Below are 16,601 nucleotides of genomic sequence, written 5' to 3' on the forward strand. Positions count from 1 at the left end.
AAGCATCCTGGCTGACAGGCGGTTAAACACCAGCAAAAGCCACAGGGGAACACTGCCCTGGCTCCCCTGACTTGGGGAAGGCAGGTAGCCACACCAAAGGACCATCAGAGAGAGGCCATCAAAATTAAGTATTTTGCACATGAGGCAAAAACTGGGGAACTTGCTGCACGATGGGGCCAGGAGGAGCCTCAGCCAGGAGCTGCAGCAGGCTCTGCACTACGAGCCTATTGATGCAGCCCTGCAACAGCCACAGGAGGGGAACCACACAAACGGAGCCCTCCTGCACCCTGTGCCCTGCTACTCCAACAGCCTCTTCTGGGGAATGCATGCAAAATTGCATCAACCAGCTATTAGCTATTTCTAGTGCAACCGCAAAGCCCTGTGGTGTTTGCATATGGCTTTGAACATACTGGGAACAAACACATTCCTATTTCTCTGTGGCTGAATGCCACTTCACTCCTTAAAGAAATGAAACCACCAAGCTTTTGCACCTGGGATGGAAAGGGGTGTGTTTCCACATGAACTAAGCAGGATTTAGGACCAGAGTCTTGCAGCAAGGCTCATGCTCCTCCCTCCCTGTGGGTGGTGGGGTGAGGAACCAGGAGCTCCTGTTGCATGGCAGGACACAGAGATTTCATCCCTCGCCCTCCCCTGCTACGGCAACTGGTATTTACAGCCTGGTTGGAGAGGAGTGTAAAATTACCAAGCAAAATCTGAGTGAGCCACATGCCATCCAGAAGGGAAGAAGAAAAATTTGTTCCCAGCTTGTGTAATTTCCAGCTCTTGAACTATTTCTCATCTGTCACTTCAGAACAATTGTAGCTTCGTTTACAGCAGTTCTGGCCTAAGGATTTCATCTGCCCAAGGAATTATTCCCAAATGTGCCCAGACTGTCAAAAAGGCTAATTATGTAGATCAATAACACAGATTAGCTCCCAAACAAAATCATGTGGCATGTTAAGAAAGAAAAAAATATTAAAAAATAAAAAAAAGAAAAAGAAAGAAGAGCCCCAGAGAACACGGAGCCCCGGCGGAGGACATGCTTCTCACCCCTTAGCTAATTAGTGCCAATTATTAAATGGAAAGCATCAATTATTAAATAGTAAGTACTAAAGAAATTGTCAAGTCCTGAGATGGAAGCACAGGTGACCACAGCACATCCTGGAGGACACGGCAGCACATGGAGGTGCCTGTGCATAGGGAAGGGGATGGCCAGTACCAGTGGCATCGCTTTGGAGTGGGACTCAACTGGCAGGGCCAGAGGGTGGCCTGTCCCCAGGGCCAAAGCAGAACGAGAGGACTTTTTGCCTTTTTTGGGGGGTGATGCTGGAGGGTATGGAACCAAGGGAAGGTCTTGCTGGGTCGCTGCCCCAGGACATTCCAACTTGCACCCCATACCTGGGGTGCTCACCCCTGCACCCGCCAGCGCTTTGCACACGAGCAACAGGAGAGACGGACTGAAAGGGAACAGGTTTAGCCGAAGTCACAAAGTGCAGCAAACAAGCCCAAATCTCATATTTGAGACATCGCTGTGTCTCTAGCAGAAAGCTCCAAAGACGAGTCATTTACAGGACCTCTGTCTCCCTAAAGGAAAGCAGAGCTCGGCAGGAGTAGAAGCGCCCCACATTTACAGGTGATGAATTACCACCTATGCTTGGTTTAGGATCATCACTGCACACAGAGCTCCCTAGAGCAGGTGGCCAGGAACTGACAGCAAAGCGAGTTGGTCGACAGCTAATGCTCACAATAAAACAAGAGACTAAAAAGTCGCAGCACATAACTGTTATGCACTTAAGTCTGCACAGAGCTGATGTGAGTCATGTAACAAGAGGGACCAGCAGCCCTACAGAGTTGTCATTGTCCCCACAACATCTCTGTGATAGGCTGGAGCCACTGCTGATGGGCTGCTGTCACCGTCGGTGTCAGTGGAGAGGCACAACAGCACAGGCACTGCCTGACCTTGCGGCACTGCCTGGTGCTCCAAGATAACTTCCAGCTCTGAGTTTTTTGCATTTGTCTTTTAAGTTTCCCTTCTGACCTTACTCCCTTCCTACTGGGCTTCTTGGTCAGAGCATGCTTGCCTGACCAATACAGCAAAAGGTTAATTAATATCCAAATTCAGCAAAGGCCATGCTCTGGAGAAACGCAAGGTCATGCTTTGGACGAGTGGCTGAACTAGAGACCTCCTGAAGTCTTCTCCAACCCAAATAGTTTTATGGTCCTGGGAGATGACATTCAAGCACTGCACTGTTCATTCTCCTGTAGTGGATTTACGTGGCAAGGTTTTGGTAGCAGGGGGCCATAGGGGTGGTTTCTGTGAGAAGGATCTAGAAGCTGCCCCATGTTAGGTAAGGACCCCACTGCTGACCAGAGCCGAGCCAATAAGCAATGTTGTTTTGCGCCTCTGTGAGAGCATATTTAAGACAGGGGAAAAAAAACGCTGCGCCACACAGCAGCTGGGAGAGTGAGAGGAGCGAGGAACAGCCTTGCAGGCGCCAAGGTCAGTGAAGAAGGAGGGGGAGAGGTGCTCCAGGCGCCAGAGCAGAAGTCCCCTGCGGCCTGTGGTGAGGACCATGGTGAAGCAGGATGTCCCCCTGCAGCCCATGGAGTACCACGGTGGAGCAGGGTTCCACGCTGCAGCCCATGGAGGAGACCACGGTGGAGCAGGTGGCCCTGCACCGATGGAGGCTGCCGCCTGTGGAAGACCCCTGCCGGAGCAGATGCCGGGCCGGACCTGTAGCCCGTGGAGAGGAGACCATGCAGGAGCTGCTGCCCGTAGGGGAGCCAGGTTGGAGCAGTTTGCTCCTGAGGGATGGACCCCGTGGTACGGACCCATATCTGGAGCAGTTCTGGAAGAGCTGCTGCCTGTGGGAAGCCTGTGGGATGGGGGGGGAAGGTGCTTTTGTTTTCTTTCCTTTGTTTCTCACTTCTCTAGCTTGTTAGTAATAAGCAATAAACCTTACTATCTCCCTATGCAGAGTCTGTTTTGCCCGTTACAATAATTACTGTGTGATCTTCTCGTCCTTATCTCAACCTTTGAGCCCTTTTCATCGTATTTTCTCCCTGTTCCTCTTTGAGGAGGGGGAGTGACAGAGCGGCTGTGGTGGAGCTCGGCTGCCCACTCGAGCAGAACCATGACAGCTGGCAGTGATAATATTGAAGAGAGAAGCCTGAAGGCTATCAAACGGGACTTTATGGGACTGGGACGGGAGTGGATGGAGCAGGAGTACAGGTGGTGTTTTTGTCCATCCCTGTGGTGGCAGGGAGGGGTACAGAGAGGACACGGAAAGCCCACCTGATAAACATGTGGCTCAGAGGCGGCTGGTGCCAACACAGAAATTTTGTGTTTTTTTGACCATGGGGCGCTTTACTCGGCACCCGGCCTGATGGCTGCAGACAGGTCCCTATCTCTAAGGGGAAAACAGATCCTAGGCCAGGAGCTGGCAGGGCTCATTGAGAGGGCTTTTAACTAGGTAGGAAGGGGGACAGGGCTGAAACAAGGCTTGCTGGAGGTGTGCCAGAGGGAAACAATGGCAAGGCTGGGAGAGAAGGCAATGGCCCAGCTGAAGTGCATCTACACTAATGCACACAGCATGGGTAACAAACAGGAGGAGCTGGAAGCCCTTGTGTAGCAGGCAGGCTACGACTTGGTTGCCATCACGGAAACGTGGTGGGACCACTCTCATGACCGGAGTGCTGCAATGTCTGGCTATAGGCTCTTCAGAAGGGACAGGCAGCACAGAATGGGGGGTGGTGTGGCTCTCTATATTAGAGAGTTTTTGATGTTGTGGAACTCGAGGCTGAGACTGGGAATGATAAGGTTGAGTCCCTATGGATTAGGATCAGCAGGTGTTGTGGTTCCGCTCGAGTGGGCAGTCGAGCTCCACCACAGCCGCTCTCTCACTCCCCTCCTCAAAGAGGAATGGGGAGAAAATATGTGAAAGGGGCTCAAGGATTGAGATAAGGACGAGAAAATCACGCAATAATTAGTGTAACGGGCAAACCAGACTCAGCATAAGAAGACAGATAGTAAGATTTATTGCTCATTACTAACAAGCTAGAGAAGTGAGAAACAAAGGAAAGAAAACAAAAGCACCTCCCCCCCCATCCACCCTCTTCCACCTCCTCCCCCCGAGCGGCGCAGGGGAACGGGGGAATGGGGGTTATGGTCAGTCTACAGCACTTCTTCTCTGCCGCTCCTTCTCGGTCACTCTCGTCCCCTGTGCTGTGGGGTCCCACCCACGGGATGCAGTCCTTGACGAACTGATCCGACGTGGGCTTCCCACAGGCAGCAGCTCTTCCAGAACTGCTCCAGATATGGGTCCGTACCACGGGGTCCATCCCTCAGGAGAAAACTGCTCCAACCTGGCTCCCCTACGGGCAGCAGCTCCTGCCAGATCACCTGCTCCTGCGTGGTCTCCTCTCCACGGGCTACAGGTCCGGCCCGGAATCTGCTCCGGCAGGGGTCTTCCACAGGCGGCAGCCTCCGTCGGTGCAGGGCCACCTGCTCCACCGTGGTCTCCTCCACGGGCTGCAGCGTGAAACCCTGCTCCACCGTGGTACTCCACGGGCTGCAGGGGGACATCCTGCTTCACCATGGTCCTCACCACAGGCCACAGGGGACTTCTGCTCCGGCGCCTGGAGCACCTCTCCCCCTCCTTCTACACTGACCTTGGCACCTGCAAGGCTGTTTCTCACTCCCTTGACTCTCCCGGCTGCTGTGTGGCGCAGCGTTTTTTTTCCCTGTCTTAAATATGCTCTCACAGAGGCGCAAAACAACATCGCTTATTGGCTCAGATCTGGAAAACAACGGGGCCCTTCCCAAACATGGGGCGGCTTCTAGATCTTTCTCACAGAAACCACCCCTATGGCCCCCTGCTACCAAAACCTTGCCACGTAAACCCACTACAGCAGGTTAGGTCTCTTCCAACCTAGATGATTCTGTGAAAATGAAGCGTTTGTAATGTGAGGTGTGTGTAGAAAGCCTCAGTGGAGCTGGTGAGGGATGACTGTGCAAACAGGAGCAGAGGAAAGGCTGAGTCATATCCCCCCTCCCCAAGCCCTAAATCGAGGCAAGCGTAAAGAAAATAGTTCTCCAAGCTGACAAAAAAGGAATAGAATCCCCATAAAGAGTGCCAGTAGTGACAGCAGAAGGGGAGAGACAAAAAAGGCAGCCTCAGGTTGTAGCTGGAAGAAGAGTCGTCACGAGCAGGACAGAGCATCCTCCTCAGCTCTGCTAGGAACTGGGTGTTCACAAATCACTTCTGTTAGCAGCTCCAAGCCCTACATCCAAACAAGGTCACGGGCCCCCAATGATGTCAGAATGCTGCCAGTCTGGACCTCCACCTCAAATGGAAACCACAGCAAACCCAACCAAGGTTTTGGGGACAGACTTTGTCCATTCCCTGGCCATGAAACACTCTCCACAAGCTTCTAGGCAGTAGCACACCACAGGCATTAACTATCACCATTAGAAACAGCAGTAAAACACCTGATTGTCCCAGAAGGTACATGGCAAGGCTCAGCTCAAGGCTGGGGAGCCTGTTGGGACTGCAGGATGTCACAGCAGAGAGGCAGCAGACTGGAGATAAACCTGCCACCAGCTTTGTACTGCAAGCCAGGTGGTCACAAGCGAGCACCAAGCCCTGGGAGAGAACAGCGCGGCTGCATGGTCAGAGCACGGGCAATAAGTACAGGTTGACAAATATAAGGAAACCCAGGGCACAACCAAACCCCTCTAGCACAGTGCTGTATGGGGATGCTTCATCACTTCCCAGCTGAGCCTCTCCTGAAGGCACAGGACCAGCTCCTGCTGCTCTCCAGTTGATCCCCTTCCCAGGGCTTTGTACCCATCTTTATCTGCACAAGTCTCAACCCACCCCAAGTCCAGGGGTCCTGCAGCTGCACAGCCTGAACCCTACACCAGGGATGTTCCTATTCCTCACCAGCACCACAAACACAGATGGGGAAGCATGGTCAGATGCCTTCCTGCACCTTCAGTCCCACCAAGGACTTGCAACTTCTGCTCTGCACAACACCAGTCACAGCACCTCCCAACCACCTACTCAGATGCCAGACGATACAAAGAGAGATAACCAAGAAAACCCTATTGAATGCAAAGATTTGGGGCCATCCTCAGGACTATGTACTCCTTGGAGTAGATTTTTCTTGTTATTGTTAGTTTTGGTGCCCCTAAAGCACTCCCAGAACACCAGAGGTCCTACACAACATGGAAGATCCCCACTGCCAGCTGACAGCTCCAGCCCCTTCTTCATACTCCACATAAAATGCTGAGCTGGAGGTCAGCCTGAGATGGCCAGGAGGAGAGAATGGCACCAGGACAGAGGGGTCCAGGCAAATGTGAGGCTCAAAGCAAAGAATAACCTGTGGGGTAGCAGGGCTTACAAAGCCATCAATAAACCAAGCCCCAGCACTGCTGCTCCTGCAGTGCGTGATCACCATCCCTGGCAGCACCTCCACAGCCAGCTCCTTCTTCCTTTTGTTCAATTTGTATTATTTGAATAACAAAATGCTTGCGAGGGTACTGCCTAAGGCACTCCTGAAAGCCAACATTCCACCTGGCCCCAGCTCAGCTCCAGAGTTTTGGGACACCCAAGAAAAACAAACATCCGCAGGCAGCCCTATAACAGGGCCCAGTTTCATACTGATTTGTGACCCACATTCCCCACACTCCCCACTGTGCCTACAACATGCACACCCAGACCATTCCCTCTCCCCCGTCACCCCAGATGCAAAGCTCCCTCTGGGACCTTCTAGCCCTCATCCCTGCAAGAAGCAGCACGTATTTGGGTTGGTTGCAGCAACACAAACCCCAAATCCCTAGTAGGTATCAGCAAATTAACTGACCCACTCGCACCCAGACAGTATTTGAGCTCACGACTGCTGCAGCCTCTCTTTGTGGTCAGGAAGAAATTTGGATTTCCCTCTTCCACCCTTTTCCTTAAAGCATAGAAGATCTTATCTGTGAAATCTGCGCTCCTCTGTCTGATCTGGCTGAAATTAATCCCTGGGTTAAAAAGTTTCGAGTGATGGCCAGTCTGACTGCACAGACCTCATCTCTGTAAACAAAATAATAAAAACAAAAAGCACAGAAACAGAAGCTTCAATCTGAAGTGGCTGTTGCCACTTGATAAATCAATCTCTCACCCCATGTAATGCAAATTTGTGCTTAAAAAAGCCACATAAACATCCTCCTTCAGCTGAGTGCAGCCGGGAGGGAGCTGATTCCTAGAAAGATGCTGTGTGCTTTGCCGGCACTCAAAAAGCAGGGAGGGAGGGCAACCAGCACCCTGGGGTTTTAATAAATTCCTGTACTATTGGTCTGCTGCAGGATTTATGGTTCAATTAAATGGATACGCTTAGCCAGGCTACCATCCTGCTGCCTGAGATGGCACATGCTCCAACCCTCCCCAAACCTCCGGCAGACAGCTGGCCGATATCCCCCAAAACACTCATCCAGGTGCAGGATTAACCCCATCCCCACAAGCACTGGGTGAGCAGAGGCAGTCAGATGGAGACGGGTCAGCAACCTTGGCATTAAAATCCCCCACTGCTGGCCCCTTCCCACAGCACAAAAGACGGCAGTGAGGCAGTGTGAGAGAGAACAAAGCCATCAGCACAGGGTGGCTGCAGGCTGCGGCACCGCCATGCTGCCAGGGGGACCAGCCACAGCTGCTGAACGCGTGGTGGGAGGGTGGAAGGGAGGGGACACCCCCTCGTTCTCACCGCCCCCCAAATCCTTTGTCTGCTTCCCCACCTGCCAGCCAAGCACTACACTTAACTGTCGGTGTCCTGCCCACCACAGATGCTGCCAAGAGCAGCCACAGAGGCAGGAAAACACGAGCAGCGTGGGGACAGCTGGAGCAGGGCTGCAGGGAAGGGATGGCAAGCTGGCTGCTCGCTAGTAGAGCTTTCTAGAAATGTGCCATTAATTTCAGAGCTGCCACCAGGATCAGAGCTGGTCCTGAAAGAAGGGGGGGGCATCATGCAGCACCATGCACCGGGATCCCACGCAGGTTTCTGCAGCAGCTGCTCCCTCTTGGGCATCGGCACTGTGGCCTCACAGCTCGGTGGACCTGGCAGCCCAAATGTTAAACAGGGACAGGGCTTCTCCCCAGCCCCAGACCCTGTGGGTTCCCCACAAGCAGGCAGGGCAGCAGAACTGTGACTGCCACCCAGCTGCAGTACAGGAGCGCATGTTTACAGCATTAGCAGGTCCAGAGTCCCATGTGCCACCGCCCTCTCCTCTAATCGGAGAGGTGAGCTCGATTGCAGATCAAATGAAACCAGAATGATTGCACCAAAGGTAGAACAATGTCAGGAAAACTGCCCTTAAGGATCTCAGCTGGGCCTACAGGACCAGACCTTTAAATGAATCCACTCCTGAGCTCAAACACATTAATCACTCCTTTATCTTCCAGCCAAAAAGTACAGGAGAACCTCTTTGACAAGCTTTCAAAGCCAACTGTTCTCACCCAACTTAACAGCCCCTGAAAACTACATCTAATTAACTTAGTAGCTTACAACAATGATGTGTGCACATGTAGGGGGAAAAAAAAAGCCATTTCAAAAAGCACCACAAGCCTCTATGTACAACCGTAAAGCCTCCAGCTACAGAAATGATTGCTGCAGCTTTTAGAACTGCCAGCATAGCTTCCCAAGCCAGAGAGCTGCAATATAAGATGTCTCCAAGCTGATCGCCCAGCAAGAAGCTGCATTTCTTGGAGCACCCCGCAGCTCCCACAGGCTTTCACCCCAGCTTCTCTGGCCAGACAAAGCTTACCAGGCATTAAGCACCAAACATTTCCTATTATTAGCCTCCAGCTGACAACTGCAGCCCCGCCACAACAGTTCCTGCTTTTTTTTCCCCTCTTGTACAAACACCAAAGATGGTATTTGGAACGGCAAGGTGGGTATGGTATTTGAGTCCCCTTCCAGCTGCAGGGGGATGCCACACCACCCTCCTGCTCTGGCTCCTGCAGCCCAGGAGCCCGGTGCCCTCGGGATTTGCCTCTGGCCGTGTGATGGAGATGCCTGCACACAAAAGCAAGCCCCGTTCACAGGGCAACAGGCTTGGCTGCACCTACACTACAGCATGGCCCCACTGGTGACCAGAGGACACACTTCTCTGCGAGACAAGAAATCCTTTAAAATTAATCTTAAGATGATTCCTGCACTGGAAAGCACTCAGATGTGTTTCCACAGACCACAGCACCTCCTAAAATTGCTCACTGGTGGCCCAGACTGTTGTGGTTTAACCCGGCTGGCAGCTAAACACCACACAGTCATTCGCTCACCCTCCCCCCTCCCTCTCTGGGATGGGGGAGAGAAATGGGAAAGTGAAGCCTGTGGGTTGAGATAAATACAGTTTATTAGGACAGGAAAATAAATAATAACAATGATGATGATAATAGTACTACTACTACTAATGTGTACAAAACAAGTAATGCACAATGCAATTGCTCACCATCCGCTGACCGATGCCCAGCCTAACCCCGAGCAGTCCGGCCCCCTCCCCCCGCTAGCCACCCCTATCTGTTGTTCAGCATGACATCAGATGGGATGGAATACCCCTTTGGCCAGTTTGGGTCAGCTGTCCTGGGTCTGTCCCTTCCCAGCTCTTACTGCACCCCCAGCCTGCCCATTGGCAGGACAGAGTGAGAAGCTGAAGCATCCTTGGTTTGGTGTAAACACCGCTCTGCAACAATTAAAACATCAGCATGTTATCAGCACTCTTCTCGTCCTAAGCCAGAACATAGCATTCTGCCAGCTACTAGGAAGAAAATTAACTCTGTCCTAACTGAAACCAGGACACAGACATGACAACGATGTCCCCACTGTGCAGACCCCAGCCAAGCCACTCACCTCCCCACCAACTGCCCTGGCTATGCTGAGTAGCCCTTCACAGCTCCTCCAGGACTTCCCAAGTTCGAAAGCAGAGTTTTTGGAATGAGTTACAAGGCATGGTACGCCCAGCTAGCAGCTCCCTGTGGTAGGTTGGGGAAACCTGTGGGAGACGTGCCTTCTGCTCCGGTGTTGGGAAGACAATGCTTCGACACAGGCTGCGCAAACCCATCCAGGGGAGCTAGGCCACTCCAGAAAGAAGAGGAAAGTTTTTTTTTTGTTTTTTTTTTTTTTTTTTTTTTTTCCTTTTGCATAAAGGCCAATTAAAATAGTTGGGCACTAGGGCACATCCTCAGCCGAGCCACTCCCTGTCCCCAGCACATCCCAGGGCAGGTCCTGCCACCCACATCCCTCTGCATCCTGCCACCACAGTGACAGCATCTGATGGGTGGCAGGAGGAACCCAAGCCAAGTCAGCTTGTGGCCACAGGGCAGACGCCCTCCTAGAAATTGCTGCACGCTATTAAATGCTCCTGCAGCAGGCTGCTTGCCAACAGGTGAGGCAGGATTTGGTCCCACAGAGGTAGCAGTGTAATTGAGTCAGCACAGCTTCTCCTGCCACAGGACAAACCAATTTGTTGTTTGTTTGTTTTTTTTCCTTCTTTTGCCATGACTGCTACGTGCCTGGGGAAAGAGGAGGCTGTGGGCTGCCTTGTAGGAGTGAAGAGACAGAAGCAATGGCTTTCCTGAAGCACGAGACTACTCCTCATCCATCTGTGGTCTCTAAAGCCTTGAAGCTCCATGGACTACCTCAAAGGAGGCCCTGAAAGCTAATGTGGAAAAGCAAAACATCTCACATCCATTACAGAGATGCCATCTCCATTACTAGCTATCTTTTCGGGATCTCTCAGTTGGAGCACAGCAACAGTAGCTATGCAGAGCTGAGAGAGGGAGTGAGGAGAATCTTATCAAGTAGAGATAGAGCACTGATGGCATTGAACTAGGCTGCTACTTAGCGTCTTTGCTAACTATGGTGCATTGTGCAAATTAACTAAAGCAAGAAGCCTTGGGCCCCTTACCAAGGTCAGCCTCCTAATAAGAGCGTGAGCCTATCTTAAGAAACTGGCAGAAACTGGTCCTGCGGATGGACAAGAGCCAAGGAGCAACCGAGTCTGCGCAGAGACAAGAGGTCAACTAGCAGTGATGAGGAAGAGTCATCAATCTTCATCCCCACGATCCCCAACAACCACCACCAGAATACACTGTGCAAGCACAGATGGAAGGAGTTTATGGAAATGACTCCTTGGAACTAATTGTAATATGAAGCGGGGACAGGTTATCACAGAATCACAGAACTGTAGGGGTTGGAAGGGACCTCGAAAGATCATCGGGTCCAACCCCCCTGCCAAAGCAGGTTCCTCAGAGCAGGATGCCCAGGTAGGCCTCCAGACAGGCCTTGAATATCTCCAGAGAAGGAGACTCTACAACCTCCCTAGGCAGCCTGTTCCAATGCTCCATCACCCTCACCGTGAAGTTTTCGCATGTCAGTACAGAACTTCCTGTGCTCTAACTTGCAGCCGTTGCCCCTCGTCCTATCCCCACAAACCACTGAGAAGAGGTTGGCTACATCCTTCTGTCCCCCACCCCTCAGATATTTATATACACTGAGGAGATCCCCTCTCAGTCTTCTCTTCTCCAGGCTGAACAGGCCCAGGTCTCTCAGCCTTTCTTCATAAGGAAGATGCTCCAGGCCCTGTATCATCTTTGTGGCCTTCCACTGGACTCTTTCTAGGAGATCCCCGTCTTTCTTGTACCGGGGAGCCAAGAACTGGACACAGTACTCCAGGTGAGGCCTGACCAGGGCAGAGTAGAGGGGGAGGATCACTTCCCTTGACCTGCTGGCCACGCTCCTTTTAATACACGCCAGGATCCCATTAGCCCTCTTGGCCACAAGGGCACACTGCTGGCTCACGGTCAAATGAATATGTATAGGCGTATTGTGAAATTTCATGCATATGTAACTCTTTGCTGCATATAACCAAGGCAAGTTGCCGCATCAGGTGCGCACGACTGGCGGGACTACCCCCCATGCTGCCCAGCGCTGAATAAACATACCTACTTTACAGTCTTACTGATTGTGGAGTCTGTTTTCCACAAGTCATAGCCAGCAAAGCCAGACCAAACATGGGACAGCCCAAGGCAGATGTGGAAGAAACAAAGCCTCTCTTTCCAGCATGGAAGCTGGAAGATAGATGCTCAAAAGCTTTAAGAACACCCAATGGCATCCCTGTTTCAGTCTGAACTGACCAGAAAATGTATTTCTCTTACAATCATTAGCAAGGCATCCATTTTATAATTTACTATAGATACATACATTTATATAATTTATATGAAGTGTAAATTAAACAGCCACTCTCTCAAGTAAACATAAAATTACTGGCTAGCTACACTAGCCCTTCCCTTCTGATGACTCAATAAAGCACTAATTGCACTCCAGTAGCAGAACTGTACTTTCTCCAAGGAGTTTCACAAGGACATCCTGAAGCATTTATGGACACTACTTGCCCATAAGCTTCAACACTGCACAGATTTTCCAGATGGGAACAGTTGTCCTTTCCCCAGCCTGAAAAAGAGCTACTCCAAACACACCAGCAGACTGTTAACTCTGAAACTTAACAACATCATAGGTAATGTAAACATCTGAATGCTTCTGCTAAACTGAAGAACAATGATGCAATTTGCAGTATTCCACTGCTCTGCAATTTAGCAGAAATATTCCAACAATATGCTAAGTGTGCCCAAAACAGTTCCTGAAATATAGGATCCCAGCCCCAGCTTTCACAGAAGCCACAGGCCTTGCTGTACGTTTAGGTACAATTCCTCACAAACACGCAGGACCTTACTGAAGGCTCACTGTGGAGAACGTTTCCACACTTTGAACATGATCTTTCACAGCTCTCAGGAACCCTCCACAGACAATTCCCAGCCCAGTTGTGCGCAAGGCTGACTCAGCTACAGGAACAAGCATGTGAGAGCAAGCCGAACGCCTCAGACAGCTCACTCCTCTCACAGATCCCTCTGCAGAGGCAGGGCTGGTGTTCAGTTCATCTCCACAAATGATTTTGCCAGCCTCCTGCAGCCCTGTCAGCTGGGGAGCCCCTGGGGGCTGCTCACCTGACACTCATCATTTACCACATCACCTTCACCATCTAACTTCTGCTCCTTTGCCTCCCTTTAAAAGCAATTTGAGATTTTTTAAGTGATAAAAAATATTTCCTCAGAGCTAGACAAAATTATTAGTCCCACAGTACTTTAACTGTGACACAGTCAATTCTCAGAGTGCTCCAGTGCAAGCTCTGTAGAAGGAAGGCCCAGAGCTCAGAGGGAAAGAGCTTTAAATACAAACACAGCCCAAGCCACCCAAAACAGAAAACACGTGCATCTCTGCCAAAGAAAACACAGGCTACAAATTTTACTCTGGACTTGAGGGAATAAAACCCAGTGCAAGGTTTTGCTTTTGGACCTCAGGATCAGCTAAGTGCAGAATTAAGCCTTTATGGTCGTTATAAGGAAAAAGAACATGAACCTACACCACACAATGTGGTTTTTTTTTCCATGTGGTGGGGACAAAGTGTGAACATTTGCATGCCAAGATCACAAAAAACATAAGCAGAGCGCGATGCTTCCCTCTCCAACATGCATGACATCCCCTGCTGTGCTGGATGCTCTAATGGTGTGGTGGTTTTACTGTGCTAGGCAACTAAACACCACAACCGCTCTCTCACTCCCCCTCCTTAGATGAGGAGTACAAACAGCACCCGCCATCAGAAAGCTTTCTTAGGTTTGTAGATGGAAGGAGCATTAAACCACCAGAGGAAGAGTCTGGAAGCTCAGTACCTTGTGTCTCCTCTCATACCTTTTGTTGCTGTAAACAAGGCTGGCTTTTACTACAGCAGTCCCAGTGGTGGCTGTGACTCCCGGCAGCAGTTTGCACCCCTCCAAGCAGTGGAGGAGGAACAGCATGTGGAAGCAAAGGCAGCACAAAAAGACAAACGAACAGAGCCTACTATTTCAGAGGAGCAACTGTTTCTGCTTTCCACCCTGACAAAGCCATCCAAGGGACAGCTGCACATGCAATGCCACCTATGGGCACAGAAGCTCAGCCCCAGATTTGCACCATTCCAGGGCCAGGGACACCCACAGCTTGCCCTCACATCAGATTACATGCTGGAAGCAAGCCAGCAGCCAGAAATACCACTGTATGTGTCTCCCCAGGCTGGCATGACACATGCCATGCTGTGGCGAGCTTGGATGCAAAAGGGGCAAGGAAGGTTTTGTACTGCATCCCTCCTCTTGTAGGGCACACCTGCATCCTCCAAGAATGCCTCTCAGCCTCATTTTCCAGAGAAACGACTAGAGGCACTGATTTTTGAGGTGCTGGGACCCCAGGGTCGCTCAGCAGCCATGCCTCCAGGCTTACAGCACGGCTCACAAGAAAACTGCCAGTGTGTGAGCTCTCAGGTGCCAAGCATGGACCCGCAGCCGGGCTGGAGAGCACAAGCACCCTACAAGCACATTTGATCCCATGGCCACCAAGGCCACACACACCACCACCTGGCCCAAAGGGAAGCTTTAGGTCCAAATCCTTGTCCTGCTGTGGATACTACTGCCACCCACCCATCACCTTGGCACCCGGCTGCAGGCAAGGGCAAGGGCTAGGGCAAGGCAAGCGTTGGGGTGGATGCAGTGCCACGGTGGGTATGTGGTGTCATAGGGGGGTGGAGGAGGGGGTGGGGCACATAGGAACAGCAGGGAGGGCAAGCAGCAGGTGGAGACCGCCCTAACCACCACCCGGCCCCAAACGCTGCCCACGGGAGCCAGTCTCCATTAGGGCCACACACCACCCCCGCACGCACACCACCCCGGCAGCGGGAGCCGGCAGGGCCCCGAGGGGACCGCGACCCCTCCCCGCCCGGGGCCCCGGCCCCGGCCCCGCGCCCCCTCCCCCACCCCCGCCCGGTGCCTGGTCCCTGTCTTACCGTGGGCGCTGCGGCGGGGTAGGGGGCGCCGCCCAGCCGCGAGCAGACAGGGGCCGGCTCGGCACGGCTCCGGGAGGCGGCCGGGCACCGCCCCTCGCCCCGCCCCTCTCCCCGCCCGGCCCGGCCCCCGCTGGCCCTGCCGGGAGTTGTAGTTTGGGAGCTGCCGGCCTGGCGGCGGTGGGCTCCGGCCCGCCTGGGGGAAGCTCCCCAGGGCCAGCAGGAGGACCCTAAAGCTAGGAATGATGCGCAACCTTGCTCTGATTTGGGCGTTAAATTGGATTAAAAAGATCTCCTTCCGCCCCGCTCTGCTGTATTTTTGGCTGTGTGGTTGCCATGACAACCTTGCACACACCCGAGGGCAGCTGGAAGTGGGGAGCACAGTGTTAGTTTAGCACCGGGGTTATGCTTTCAGTCTCTTTTCGGCAAGGGGAGCAGCCTGGAATGGCGTGGTTTTATCCATAACCCTACCGGGGTTTCATTATTAATCCAGCAGCATGGGAGCTAGGCTGAGAAGAGAGGCAAGACCTACTTGTTATAAATGAAGTCTCAAGTCAATCTGAATGTTGTAGTATTTATAAAACAAATATTTCTAAAAGGTATAAAAGGCAAGTAAACAGTGCTGGGTGTGCGGGGAGTCTACGCTCCACCAACACGCACACACGAACCTTTCCTGATTGTACGTATGTATAGGCATACTCGGGTTTAGTATGTAAAGCAATGTTCTGTATATTTAGAATGTTTGATGTTCGTGTGTGCGTGTTGGTGGAGCGTAGACTCCCCGCACACCCAGCACTGTTTACTTGCCTTTTATACCTTTTAGAAATATTTGTTTTATAAATACTACAACATTCAGATTGACTTGAGACTTCATTTATAACACTGTCCTGGTCTCCATTCTGCCAGCCTGTTCCTCTTCACTTCTTCTTCCTGCTTCTTTATTGTAGCTTCATCGTGTTGCCTTTTTTTTTTTTTTTTTTTATCTTGAGGGCAGGCTCCCCTCTTATACCCTTCTCTCCACAGCAGTTCTTTTCAAAACAACTTTTCATTGGTCAAACAACTTTGAATGTAACAACAACAGCAAACACCCAGAAACATCCATGCCTTAACAGCTGGAGAACAAGAGAACCATCTCGAGAACAAGAAACCCTGAGACTGCATGGAGTCTCCTGAATCACCCTTCTTTGTTCCCTCTAAACTCTTTTACATTCCTGATGGCCTCGTCGTTAAGAGTCTAATGTTATCTCAACCACGGGGCTTTCCAACCCCCATGGCCACATTCCCAAATCTTCCCCTTCTTTATTAATATCAACCATTTTCTCGACACGAATTACCACTCCATATATAACACTGCCAAAGGAGGTGAATGGATGTGGAGCTGAATAGCTAGCTCACACCTGGAGCAGATGTTTTCAGAAGCATCTTAAAATACAGCGTTCTTGGTGTCATGGGGGGTCTGCTGTCATACTGCCACCACTGTCTTGGCAGAGCTTAATGCAGGTCCCGAGAAATAAAAATTGCTACAGGTGAGCCCCACGCTGCCCAACCCAGCCTCATGGCACTGCACTAGCACAGCCACATGCATGCTTCCCCCCTCTGTTTAGGGCAAACCTGAAGATGCACTGATCCTACTGCAGGATCCTGCTGCAGGAGCACATTTGGCAATGCCACCATGCGAGCAGTACCTTTGTGCAGCACACAC

General features: G+C 51.6%; 1 protein-coding gene across 9 annotated transcripts in view; it reads right to left on the minus strand.

Moving 5' to 3' along the window:
- LOC101794193 (CBP80/20-dependent translation initiation factor) overlaps positions 1–15,012 on the minus strand; it is a 167,227-nt gene extending 152,215 nt beyond the window's left edge. For 7 of the 9 annotated variants that reach the window (XR_011805560.1, XM_038169454.2, XM_072030439.1 and 4 more), the window contains exon 1: positions 14,903–15,009. The gene's annotated coding sequence lies outside the window, so the exon portion shown is untranslated. Of the gene's footprint in view, positions 1–13,779; positions 13,891–14,902 lie in introns of those variants that run through there. The other 2 variants (XM_072030436.1, XM_072030437.1) reach the window with 2 other exon arrangements.
- Between the last annotated feature and the right edge of the window lie 1,589 nt (positions 15,013–16,601).

Source organism: Anas platyrhynchos, chromosome W (assembly GCF_047663525.1).
Source record: "Anas platyrhynchos isolate ZD024472 breed Pekin duck chromosome W, IASCAAS_PekinDuck_T2T, whole genome shotgun sequence".
Classification (NCBI taxonomy): Eukaryota; Metazoa; Chordata; class Aves; order Anseriformes; family Anatidae; genus Anas; species Anas platyrhynchos.